Below are 13,028 nucleotides of genomic sequence, written 5' to 3'. Positions count from 1 at the left end.
TTGTTTTAACAAGGTATGATAATGTTTATTTTAAATAATTCACAAGTGGATATTATTGGTAAAGGTTTTACATAATTAAAAATGTTTGTTTTCAACATGGAAAATATATTATGTAAAGTAAATATTAGATGGCAGTGACATTTGACAGCCATGTCAAATTTTTGTTTTGGTACACTGCTAAAAATAAGGTTAAAAATTGTAAAATCATGTATTTTGTTATTATTATTCATTTCTGGTTTGAGAATGTGTCTATTCTCAATAAAAATAAAAAGGTATTAAGGTTTAAATAAACATTATAAAATGTACACATCTTTATTTCTGTAACCTCTTTATTTAAGAAAATTATTAACAGATATCTAATACAAGTGAATAAGTTTTAGAACAGAAGAAAATATAATGGCATAGAAGCCATATGATGATAATTTGTAGCCCACTATAACCCCAACGAGGAATCTACGATGAATGTCTCCCATTTGGTTTCCAGTAAGTACTCGATATGAGAATTTGAGGATTTTTCAAACGGCGTCCCAATTTTTTTAAATAGTAGGAAAGTCCTCAAGTCTGTGTAAGTATCCTTTACTTATTAGATTTTGTAGTCATTACTTCATTAAACCCTATTAAAAATACAGGTAGTTGTTGGAAAAACGCATCAACTGGCACCCAACGTGTGAGGCCGACTCATTTTTAGCCTCCTTCCGGCTCCAGTTGTACGCAAAACGCTTCAACTGGCACCCAACGTGTGAGGCCGACTCATTTTTAGCCTCCTTCCGGCTCCAGTTGTACGCAAAACGCTTCAAATGGCGCCCAACGTGGGGCATGTCTTTTTTAGCCTCCCGTTCACCCCATAAATATGCTCCAACTACCATGTCTTTTTAGCCTCCTTTTGGTCCCATTTGTACTACAACTGTTAAGGCAGTGCCCGTCCCCTTGGGCAGCCAGATCTCAGTGTGTGCTACAAGTGTTTCCGACAACATGGAAGCTTGACTCTTTTTCTGTTTTGTATACCCACTGTTACAAGTTTAGCTTGTATACCATTTGCACTAGTAGTTAGCCTATCTACTAGTCCCCAATGTCTTTAGCCACTCCCACTTGATGTTACACTTGTAATACTTGTAACGTACACCCTGAAGTTTGACCCGAGTAAATATCGCCCCAGTCTTCCCAAGTAGTTTAGCCCAGATTCCTCTTGTCTTGTCCCTAGAAACTGTTTCAAGTCTTTTAGTGCCCCCGAAACTGTTTCAGTCTTTTAGTTCCCACAAAAGAGCCCATTTTTATAAATTTTGTTTACGAATGTTAATAATTTTTCCAAAGAGGTGTAAGTATGTACACATTTTGTTGTGGTGTTGATTTGGTCATGCTGCTGATTGTATAGGCATGTACCATTTCATACATCATAGTGTATTTAACTTGTAACCCCATATTATGTAAACCGTAGTATACTGGTATTGTATTGTATGTATCGTACAAGAGAATAGTATGTTTAATATTGTAGCGTACTTACTATATTGTATTGATATTGTACCCATGATGAAAGCATTGGTTAAATTTTTTGGAAAATATTGATTAATTATATAGACAAACAGATGAGTAAAAAGTAAAGTAAAATTTTTTTTAATTTTTGGTAATAAGTAACGTTAAATTTTTTTTGAAAATTTTGGTAAAAGTTACGATTAAAATGTTTTTAATATTGAATCCACTTATAGAGTATAACAATATGTTATATTTTTTTGCATGTATTCTTGTAGATCAACAGTTTTTTACAGAATAAACGTTTTTTGTGATTATTGATTTGGTCGTTTGAGTAGATGTGTGATAATAGTTGGTATGGTCCGTGTATGAGCTAATTCGGTATGGTCTGTGTGAGTAAGTTCCGTGATTTTCCAGCGAAGCCTATCTATATTGGGTATGTTATGCCACAGGTTAGTTGGAGAAGTCGTCCTTGAAGAAGTAACACCATGAAGAAGTGAAGAGGGAAACCGTGGCGAGGCCCCTCCACTTGTTCATGAAGAAGTGAAGAGGGAAACCGTGGCGAGGCCCCTCCACTTATTAATGAAGAAGTAGACCCCTTGTTTTTTCAAGCAGCCAGGAGAAAAGCTATCACTTTTTGATTTGAAGATAGCGTACTCTGTCGACACTGTTTTGAAAATAACCCTTGATATATGGATTTGTTCATGTTAGAAGTGAAGAAAAAGTAACCCCATGAAGAAGTGAAGAGGGAAACTGTGGCGAGGCCCCTCCACTTATTAATAAAATGATGTGTATGTTTTCTTGTATCTGGCATATCACAAGTGTAATACTCGTGATGAGGAAGTGTTTTACAGTTGTCTGGGAATACTCCCATTAATAGTCGGAGCAAGAACGGTTTGATTTGTGTAAGCTCATATAAGAACCAAATTTCAATATTTATTTGTGTTTGTAAGCCCATGTATATGGAGTATGACTAAGAACCAAGTTTCAATATTATTTGTGTTTGTAAGCCCATGTATATGGAGTATGACTAGAAGTCTTTGAGTCTTTTGTTCCCTGCTTGTTTGTCTATCCCTGTTTAGTCTGGAAATTTTAGAGTCTGTTATCCCGTAATGTCTGTTAGCCCATGTCCCTGATGGAGTTTGATTTTTTTTGGCGAATAGTTCGTTGACCTCTCTTGTGTTTGTTTATTGAAAGTAGGCCAAGAGCAGAAGCTGTGACAAGGCTGGTGAGCTTAGGATCTGGCCGCGTTGAGTACAGGTGAAGCTTGCTTTCGGTGGATAAATGGAAGTGGTCGTTCGTCGGAACTGTCATTCTTTCCAATGTCCCTTAGGTCTTCCCCTTGTGTTTGCTTTCATCCCTGTTTTGAAAAAGTAGTCTAACCCCAGTTTGGAAGAGTGAAGTCTACTCATGTTTTGGAAAAATAAAGTCTACCCATTGTTTTGGAAAAATATGGTCTACTTATGTTTTGGAAAAGTAAGATCTACTCATGTTTTGGAAAAGTAAGATCATATCCCCGGTTTTGAAAAATAAAGAATATCCCAGTTTGTGATTTGAAAATGAGAAAGTTGTCTTGTGAACTTTCATGAAAGGCTTTTATGTCCTAGGTAGGACTGTTGATTGAAAACGTAATGATGTAGTATTTCCTATGTCATGTGTTACGTTCATTTTTTTTGGTCTTGATTAAATAGTTTGATATCCCGTTTGAATCCAGTATACTAGTTTTTTTTGGTCTTTAATGTTGTCACACGCGTCCACCCCCCTTTGTTGGTTTTGTTTGAATGAGTTGTTGAGATAAGTTATTTGTGACATTTTATCTCAACGAGGTATTTAGACTGGATTGTCTAAATCCTCCTTTTGCCGAACCGTTGCCGATAAAAATTCCGTGAAACTCGCTAGGTGTTTAGAGTTTAAGCAGATGCCTATCGCTGAGCCAAGAGCTCAGAAAGATTTTTTAGTTTGTGAAAACCAATCCTAGTTAGGCAACGAGGTGATGAGGCTGTGTCTGCCCTGCTATATGGTATATATTATATGGTATATATAGTATATATATCACTTGTGTTACTACAGTGGATGTCAGCGAGGTCCACATAGGGCACAAGATTATTTCTTTCCCAAGACACAGAAACTCTTGTCACCTACAGTTCTCAGTAGAGTCTTTAAACATTTAAGTCTACTCGACTTTAAAGAGTCTGGCGATTGATGGCACGCTAGCCCACTCCCTAATGATGTTTTGTTTTTGTTTAATCCCCACTAGCCATTATTTAAATATTTTAGTATTGTTTATCCTGTCACACCCAAGAAGTCAATGTTGGATTTTTGTAGTTATCGAAAACTGAATTGGTAATCCAGTTTCCTCTCTTCCGAGGAGGCTATTGTAGCAGATGGATTTCTACTACAATATTTTATAAAAAATATCCATTAATTTTAATCCTATCCCAAGAAAAATATCAATTTTTCTAATTTATTTTGTCAGTTTAAATATCTTTAAAATTTCCTAAGCCGCTCCTGTTCGAAATATTTCAGAATATTTTCGCAACAAAGTAAAATCATAGGAAAGTTCCTATTTATTTGAGTAGCATTTACCAACTACGTAGATAGTTATTGTGAAATCATTCATTATTCGAGAATGAATCCTCTAAAAGGTTTGGTGTTTTTCCTTTAAGTTTTGAGCGCTAAAAATCCCATGTTATTATTGGTCTGCATTTTGAAAGATCCTTGAGTTGTAGTTGACGATTGGTCAATAGTTTTGGCCGAACGATCGAGAAGAAATGCATCGTTGGGACGCGAGAGAGACGTGACGATGTAAAGCTAGTTCCAAAAAAACGTCTGAAGAGTAAACATCTTTTTGTGTGGAACTCAACCAACAGACTCTTAGAAAGTCGCACTTTGCCGGCAAAATGGTTTTATTTTTATGGTAAAAGAAGTGAAAGACTGGCAGTTTGCCCAGTAAATGTCAACGAATATAATGACAATAGTTTCACGGCATTTTAATGGATATATTATTGTGAAATAGTTCTATTGTTATGCAGTTTGGTTTGCCGGTGGTAATAAAAAAGAAGTGCGTGGTTTCCTGGTTCCTGTCCTTTATGTAGCTGTTGCTATTTTTATGATGTTTTGGATTTGTTCATGTTCCAGTAAGAAATGCCCAGATGATATTATTTGGTATCGATTTTATCCAGTTTTGTAATGATTTGAATATCTTCCCCTCCCAGCCCCGTCTGAATGGAAAATTTTGAAGTTCCAAGTGTTGTGACATGGATTTTTGTTTTAACAAGGTATGATAATGTTTATTTTAAATAATTCACAAGTGGATATTAATACAAGTTGGTAAAGGTTTTACATAATTAAAAATGTTTGTTTTCAACATGGAAAATATATTATGTAAAGTAAATATTAGATGGCAGTGACATTTGACAGCCATGTCAAATTTTTGTTTTGGTACACTGCTAAAAATAAGGTTAAAAATTGTAAAATCATGTATTTTGTTATTATTATTCATTTCTGGTTTGAGAATGTGTCTATTCTCAATAAAAATAAAAAGGTATTAAGGTTTAAATAAACATTATAAAATGTACACATCTTTATTTCTGTAACCTCTTTATTTAAGAAAATTATTAACAGATATCTAATACAAGTGAATAAGTTTTAGAACAGAAGAAAATATAATGGCATAGAAGCCATATGATGATAATTTGTAGCCCACTATAACCCCAACGAGGAATCTACGATGAATGTCTCCCATTTGGTTTCCAGTAAGTACTCGATATGAGAATTTGAGGATTTTTCAAACGGCGTCCCAATTTTTTTAAATAGTAGGAAAGTCCTCAAGTCTGTGTAAGTATCCTTTGCTTATTTGGTTATGTAGTTAGTCTTCTTTAAACCCTCCTACCCCTCCCAACGAATCTACGACCTGCCACCGCACAAAAAATGAGCTGCCGTTCGCATAAAGCTTTACGTGTCTGTTCCTTCTACTAGCCCCATTCTGACCCCCCAGTATCTCTATAGATAGTCTTTCTTTGATCCCATTAGAGCAGACAGGTAAAACGCTTCAACTGGCGCCCAACGTGTGAGGCCGATTCATTTTTCTGCCTCCTTCAGTATCCAGTTGTTGTCTTGTCCAGTTGAACGCTTCAATATATATATATATATATATATATATATATATATATATATATATATATATATATATATATATATATATATATATATATATATATATTGATAAGGGGTACCTTGTCGCCTCAGAAACAGTGAATCGGTAGACGTTGTCGCCTCATATATGAAGTTAACGTTTTGGGCTGAAAATTTCAGGACAGCTTCCCAACCACCTTATGAGTCGATATGCAAAAAATAGTTTTGAGGTGACAACGTACCCCTTTTCACTATTTTTTGGCACGTTAGTTCGGCAGTATATCACTGGCGCTAGTATCGGCATTGCAACAGTGACTGGCTGTATGTTGTCGCCTCAGCATATAAATTCTACTTTTTGGCTAACAACCGGTACCTTGTTGCCTCAGATTTTGGCAACGTCGCTTTCAGTTTGCATTGGGTATTAGGTCGTGAAAATATAAAAATATGCGCTGTCGGTACCGTAACAAGGCAGCTAAAAAGTTTATGATATAATTTGCAGCTTACGATTTAAAATTGTTGCCCTTATACAGGGTGTCCAGAAACTCTACCGACAAACGAAAAAAGAAGATTCCTCAAATAATTTTAAGATAATTTAACCCAATTCACTTAGTCCGAAAATGCTTCCTAAGGGAGCTAGAGCTCTTTGAAGATGGCGTCTTGTAATTAGTTTTTCTTAAATACCGCCAGAACGCTTCTATTTAGAAAAACGAAAATTATTACGCATATTTATCATCCAGATATAAATCGATTCCATTCATTGTGAATTTCCAGTACCAGTCGCAGGCGCCCGTTTTGGGTACGGCAACGGTTATTTTATCCCATACCTTTTTTGTATTTAATTTTTAAGCATTTCTGACTATGGATTATTAAATTGTGAGTTATTCTAGTACTAAAAGGTACTCTAGCTTTAAGTCCATAGAATATACCATTTTCTAGAAAAATCGATTTGAAAATTTTTCTTTTCCTGAATTAAAAAAAAATTAAAAAAAACTATTTAGAAAACTGGTACGTTTGTTTATATAGAGATGAATCGGTTTCATTAATTGCAAATTTTTAGTACCGGTCATATGCGTCCGTTTTGGGTAGGTCAACGGTTATTTTATCGCATAACTTTTTTGTCTTTTCAAATTCTTTTCAAATTCAAAAAACGAAAAATTTTCAAATAAATTTTTCTAGAAATCGATATGTCCTACCGACTTAAATCAAGAGTACCTTTTATTTCTAGAATACCTCACAATTTAAAAATCCAGAGTCAAAAATACTTAAACGCTAAAGACAAAAAAGTTATGCTGTAAAATAACCGTTGCCCTACCCAAAATGGACGCTTATAACCGGTACTAACAATTCACAATGGATGGAATCGATTTATCCCTGGAAGATGAATAGGCTTACCAAATTTCTTTTTCTAAATAGAAGCGTTCTGGAGGTATTTAAGAAAAACTAATTACTAGATGCCATCTTCCAAGAGCTCTAGCTCCCTTAGGAAGCATTTTCGGACTAGGTGAATTGGGTTAAATTGTCTTAGGAAAATACCTGAGGAATCGCCTGTCTTCGTTTGTAGGTAGAGTTTCGGGACACCCTGTATAAACAAGTTCTATAAGAGAGGGAGCATACCGGAATAAAAATATGTTAGCTGGTCGCATAGGAATTAATAAAAATTACAAACAGAATATTAGTAATCATGGAGCGTATGTAATACTTAAGTAGTTATTATAATATGGAACTGAACAAGTCTATGCCCCAAATGATCATGAAGACGAAAGGATAGGAAAATTCTAACCAGTCATTAATTTAATTCTAAAAAATAAAAAATTCATTATATTATGTTACTTTATTACAAAAGTAAGAACATAAATGATTTTTTCTGTAACAGCAGTAGGAAAAAAAATAACAGTTATGACAGAGGGTAAACACTGATATACTATCGAAATTACAAAAAGTTGAAAAACACTAAAATGAACCTGAATGGCTTAACTCAAATAAAAAAAAAACTAAAACCAAAATAAATATCTTTATGTGGGTGACATGCAAACGGGAGTCAATCTAAGTAAATTTCGTATAGGAATTTATCATTGAACAGTTAGTAATAGCAACAGTTTCAAAAATCTCAAAAATGAAACAACAAAACACTATCCAACATCAGAAGTTTACTACTTCTGCTCTGAAAGAAAAACCCGTATTCTGACATTAAAATGTTTGAATAGAAATGACAACAGTAATATTTCAAGCAAAAAAAAATACAGGACGATAAAATGAGAAGCCAACAAAAATACATTGACAAGACATGAAACGAACAAAATAACTGAAAATAGGATCTTGATAGATGGCAATGTAAAGAAAACACGGGAAATACATATCATCGAAGTAGCCTTATTCTATTATTTATTTTATTTACCATTGATATTGCTTACCAGATTAATATCCTTATAGGTAATTTGCATGTTTGTACTTATTTGTTTACGATTTTTTCTAGCCCTTCAACTGATGCGTTATCTTTCCTGATCCTCATATATTTAGGTTTCTTAATATTAGGATTCAGTCCATAACGCTGATTCACTTCTGTATCTTTATTGATTATGTCTTGTAAGCCTTCTAGCTAGACTATTAGCAAATGACAGTATCATCTTAAACGACAAAACAGAATTTGCAAGCAAAAAACCGTGGTGGTTCCAGTAATAATTACGTTTCTGAATCGCAAACCCTTACAGCCTGTGTAATGGATCCAAAAAACGTTGTCCCCAAATTAAACGTTAAGGAACAAGAGTCTTCGACAAAACGAAAGATGTATAGCATTTACATTTACGTTAATTTTGGTAATTCTTACTTAAAAAACCATAAGAGAGAGGCTATGCATGTAGCGAGAGAATGCGAACCCTCTCTATATTTCTTATTAAGCATAGAACGATTGTAAATAATAATGCGATTGCTGCAAAGCATATTTTAAGACCCAAAAATTTTGACGACCTCAAGTGCTAAGAGTTTTATAGGTCAAAAATGAATAACCATTTTCAATTTCGTTACAACGCGAAACTACATGCGCATCATATTCTAGTCCAATCAGAGAGCGCTGCAAGCGCCTCTACAGGTTTCGAAACTTATTAGTCTCTCATCAGGAGGCACATATGCTGCTCTCCCTGACCCAACTAGGACAAACCCCGGCATGCAGTCACGAATTGCAACGAACGAAATGGCAGGGATGCCCTAGCGGCAACTGCTACCAAAAGACTGTTTTCAACCTAATAGCACATAAAACAACACCAAAAATGTTGCTCCACATCCTACCAGATTGAAAATAATGGGAACCTTCTCTGGTTACACCTTTGAGGCTTCTAAAATTTCCAAGCCGTAACGGATGCTGAGACTAAGGAAGATGAGGGAATTTTATAATTCAGTCTCATCTGCTCAGCGCGGTAAAGTTCCAACGAGAATGGTTTCCTTCGTACTCCAATCAGAGTAAACATGTAAATCAAAAATGAATAACCATTTTCAATTTCGTTGCAACACGAAACTACTTAGTCTTTAGTTTTATATGTATATAATAGTTTTAAAAAGACCTTCAGTTCTCCTACTCGTATTATTGCGTTGCACTTGGGTACGTACCTAAAACTATGTTGCTATGAACACCTCCATTTAATACTAAAAGAATCAGCTGATTTTACGTGTACAACAGAAAGATAAATACAGGAATTGGCCAAGGGCTATAAATACATAATTTGAAAACGTTGCCGACAAATCGTTGGAGTTTGGAAATTGCTTCTCTCGCTAACAAAGATATTCAAGAACAAAAATTACCAAAGCTCGTACCACTTGTAAGTGATATTAAAATATTCCGAGAAGAAAGTATTAAAATTGGTGTAAAGTGTCAGAAGACGTTTGAGAGCAATATTGATAATGTTGAAACATAAAAATTTAGTTAACTTTGCTCTAGCATTAGCCATTATTTTTAACAGAAGACGAATAGGTGATGTTCAGTATTTAAAAATTCAGCAATCTAGTAACGAAAGATAAACGGACTTCAGTGATTTTGAAAATGTTTTAACTGAAGGAGAAAAGGCACTTACGAGAGGACACAAAATTCCAGTGTGTTCTGGTAAAGGTTCTTGAGCTGTTGTTATTTTACTTCCAAAAATGTTGCAAGGTTTCATAGAAACTTTAATAAAACATGGACATAAATACATGTCTGACGTCGTCTGTCGTTAATAACTATAATATGTTTGCAGTTCCAGGCAGTAAGCTAAAATGGGACAAAGGGGATGTTTCGATCCGTAAATTGACAAGCAAAATGAATTTAACAAACACTGAAGCTATATCAAGCAACAAATTACGCAAAAATATTCCAATAGTAGCACAAATTTTAAGTATGTCCAAAAATCAAACTAAAGAATTTGCCAAGTTTATGGGGCATGACGAAAAAATGCATGATGAATGATATGAATTACCTGCTGACATTTATCAAACCGTAAAATTATCAAAATTTTTAATAGTAATGGAAAGGGATTTTCTTCCTTTAGAATATAAAGGAAAATCGATTGAAGAACTAGATTTTCACCACGATTTAGAAATGCGGAAGAAAATAAAAAAAGCAATCTTCAAATACGAATATTAATTTTCCAAGTATTGCAGGTATGCAAGAAGTTAAAAAAAGTAAAGCGTTGGTTGCAAAAGATAACGTTCTGGCTCAAACAAGTAAAGAATTTAAAACGGACAGTGACGATAAGTACTATACAAATAAAAAACTACTCAAATCATCAAAAAACCAAGCACGGGAAAATTCCGAATGCGATTCATATGTGCCTCCACAAAGAAAAAATATTAAAAAACAAACCTTTTAAGAGAACACTTTTTAAATTATATCCAAGATGGCGTATATCCATCTAGATAAAAAAGTGAATTCCAATATTATAACATCAAAAATTCAACATTTTATAAAAGTGAAATAAAATATGTATGGCATATGTAAGTTTTTTATATGATGCTTAAGTGAAAATATAGAAATATTTTTTTTTACTTCTTGTTGATATTTTTATAATTTTTTTATTCTTAGACATAATAAACATCAAACCAACGCCTCAATTAAAGGGTTTGACATTTAAACAAAACATAATGAAATCATTTTTGTAGAAGAAAAAAATTAAATAGGTACCTAAATCTAGTTTTGAGCTTTTCTCAAAATTTTTTGAGATCAGGATAAAAAGACCACTACACAAATTGTAGATTTTTTTATCGCCCACAGCTTTTGCGTTGATTTTTTTTAAACGATGCAATGTTTAGCCAGAAATTTCAGAAAATCATTTTCGCCCTTAAAACCACCCCACCTTCACCACCTTATAAATTATTTTCGTACACTTTGCTGTAAGAATACGTTTTGTTGGAACATTTTTACAGCTATGTATACTAATTCACTGGTTTTTAATTAAAATTTTTAAATAAACCGTTGACACTTTTTTCTGTGAGATAGGTAATATGTTTACTGCAAATAATAAATTTTATCGTTAAGAGCCTTTATAATTTTACTGTATAAGAGCAATAATTCACACAAAATAATTTGGCTTAGCTTAATTTATTGCAAAATTCTAGCTTTGGAATATCTACTAATAAAAAAATTTTAAACATATAATCCAAACAAAACATGTTCATATCTTAAGCTTATTTAAAATATCAAAAATAACCATCCTTTATTTTTAATGTAAACAACAATAGAACATGTGAACAAATTCCCACTATTTCTTTACCTATATCCGTAATAAATACCTATACTACCTCTCGCTGTGCACCAAATTTCGACCCACTCAATCCTTTATTCATTTTCGAATATTTGGCAACACCGCCTGAGGCAACAACGTACCGGCTTTCATTCTTAGTCATATATAGTTGTGAGGCGACAGCGCATTGGATTTAATCGTAAATTTATATATAAAAAAAACATTTAAAATCGTTTCCCCTCTTTAGAGATTCTTAATTAGAAAGTTCCCCTCATTGTATATATGCATATATTTTAAAAAAAAAAGAACTACAAAAGGGTGAGGCGAGGTCGTCATAGTTTTCACCGCGTGGCGACAACGTACCTTTTATCGATATATATATATATATATATATATATATATATATATATATATATATATATATATATATATATATATATATATATATATATATGTGAAAAGAGAAAATAATTATTCTCTTGGTAGCCCGGCGAATAGCAAAATCAAGCTTTATAACAATAAAGCTATGAAAGGCGATGTAACGGAATCCTTTTTCCGACAATACATCATGCAAACACCGTTTGGGCTAACCAATTCGTCTCTTACTGGAGAATACAGTAAAATGAAAAATAGATAATTGCATTTCAGTTAGATTCGAACCCCACCGGTGCCCCGACTAGTTTCGACTCATGTCAAGTCGTCATCAGGAGACACTAGGTAGGTGTTCGAAGCTAACTGATTTGCCGCTATTCCTTGGTGAATTTATAAACTAAACCCACCAGAGTATACTTAGTACGACCTCTATATGTGAAAAGAGAAAATAATTATTCTCTTAGTAGCCCGGCGAATAGCAAAATCAAGCTTTATAACAATAAAGCTATGAAAGGCGATGTAACGGAATCCTTTTTCCGACAATACATCATGCAAACACCGTTTGGGCTAACCAATTCGTCTCTTACTGGAGAATACAGTAAAATGAAAAATAGATAATTGCATTTCAGTTAGATTCGAACCCCACCGGTGCCCCGACTAGTTTCGACTCATGTCAAGTCGTCATCAGGAGACACTAGGTAGGTGTTCGAAGCTAACTGATTTGCCGCTATTCCTTGGTGAATTTATAAACTAAACCCACCAGAGTATACTTAGTACGACCTCTATATGTGAAAAGATAAAATAATTATTCTCTTGGTAGCCCGGCGAATAGCAAAATCAAGCTTTATAACAATAAAGCTATGAAAGGCGATGTAACGGAATCCTTTTTCCGACAATACATCATGCAAACACCGTTTGGGCTAACCAATTCGTCTCTTACTGGAGAATACAGTAAAATGAAAAATAGATAATTGCATTTCAGTTAGATTCGAACCCCACCGGTGCCCCGACTAGTTTCGACTCATGTCAAGTCGTCATCAGGAGACACTAGGTAGGTGTTCGAAGCTAACTGATTTGCCGCTATTCCTTGGTGAATTTATAAACTAAACCCACCAGAATATACTTAGTACGACCTCTATATGTGAAAAGAGAAAATAATTATTCTCTTGGTAGCCCGGCGAATAGCAAAATCAAGCTTTATAACAATAAAGCTATGAAAGGCGATGTAACGGAATCCTTTTTCCGACAATACATCATGCAAACACCGTTTGGGCTAACCAATTCGTCTCTTACTGGAGAATACAGTAAAATGAAAAATAGATAATTGCATTTCAGTTAGATTCGAACCCCACC

At 34.1% G+C, this 13,028-nt stretch overlaps 1 long non-coding RNA gene across 1 annotated transcript; it reads left to right on the top strand.

Moving 5' to 3' along the window:
• Window positions 1-1,627: 1,627 nt before the first annotated feature.
• LOC126882246 (uncharacterized) lies at window positions 1,628-4,644 on the top strand. Its single transcript, XR_007697241.1, has 2 exons — window positions 1,628-2,869; window positions 2,949-4,644. It is a non-coding gene; the product is annotated as an uncharacterized LOC126882246 (long non-coding RNA).
• The last annotated feature ends 8,384 nt before the right edge of the window (window positions 4,645-13,028 follow it).

Source organism: Diabrotica virgifera, chromosome 3 (genome assembly GCF_917563875.1).
Source record: "Diabrotica virgifera virgifera chromosome 3, PGI_DIABVI_V3a".
NCBI classification, from domain to species: domain Eukaryota; kingdom Metazoa; phylum Arthropoda; class Insecta; order Coleoptera; family Chrysomelidae; genus Diabrotica; species Diabrotica virgifera.
This window is presented reverse-complemented; position numbering and strand designations above follow the sequence as displayed.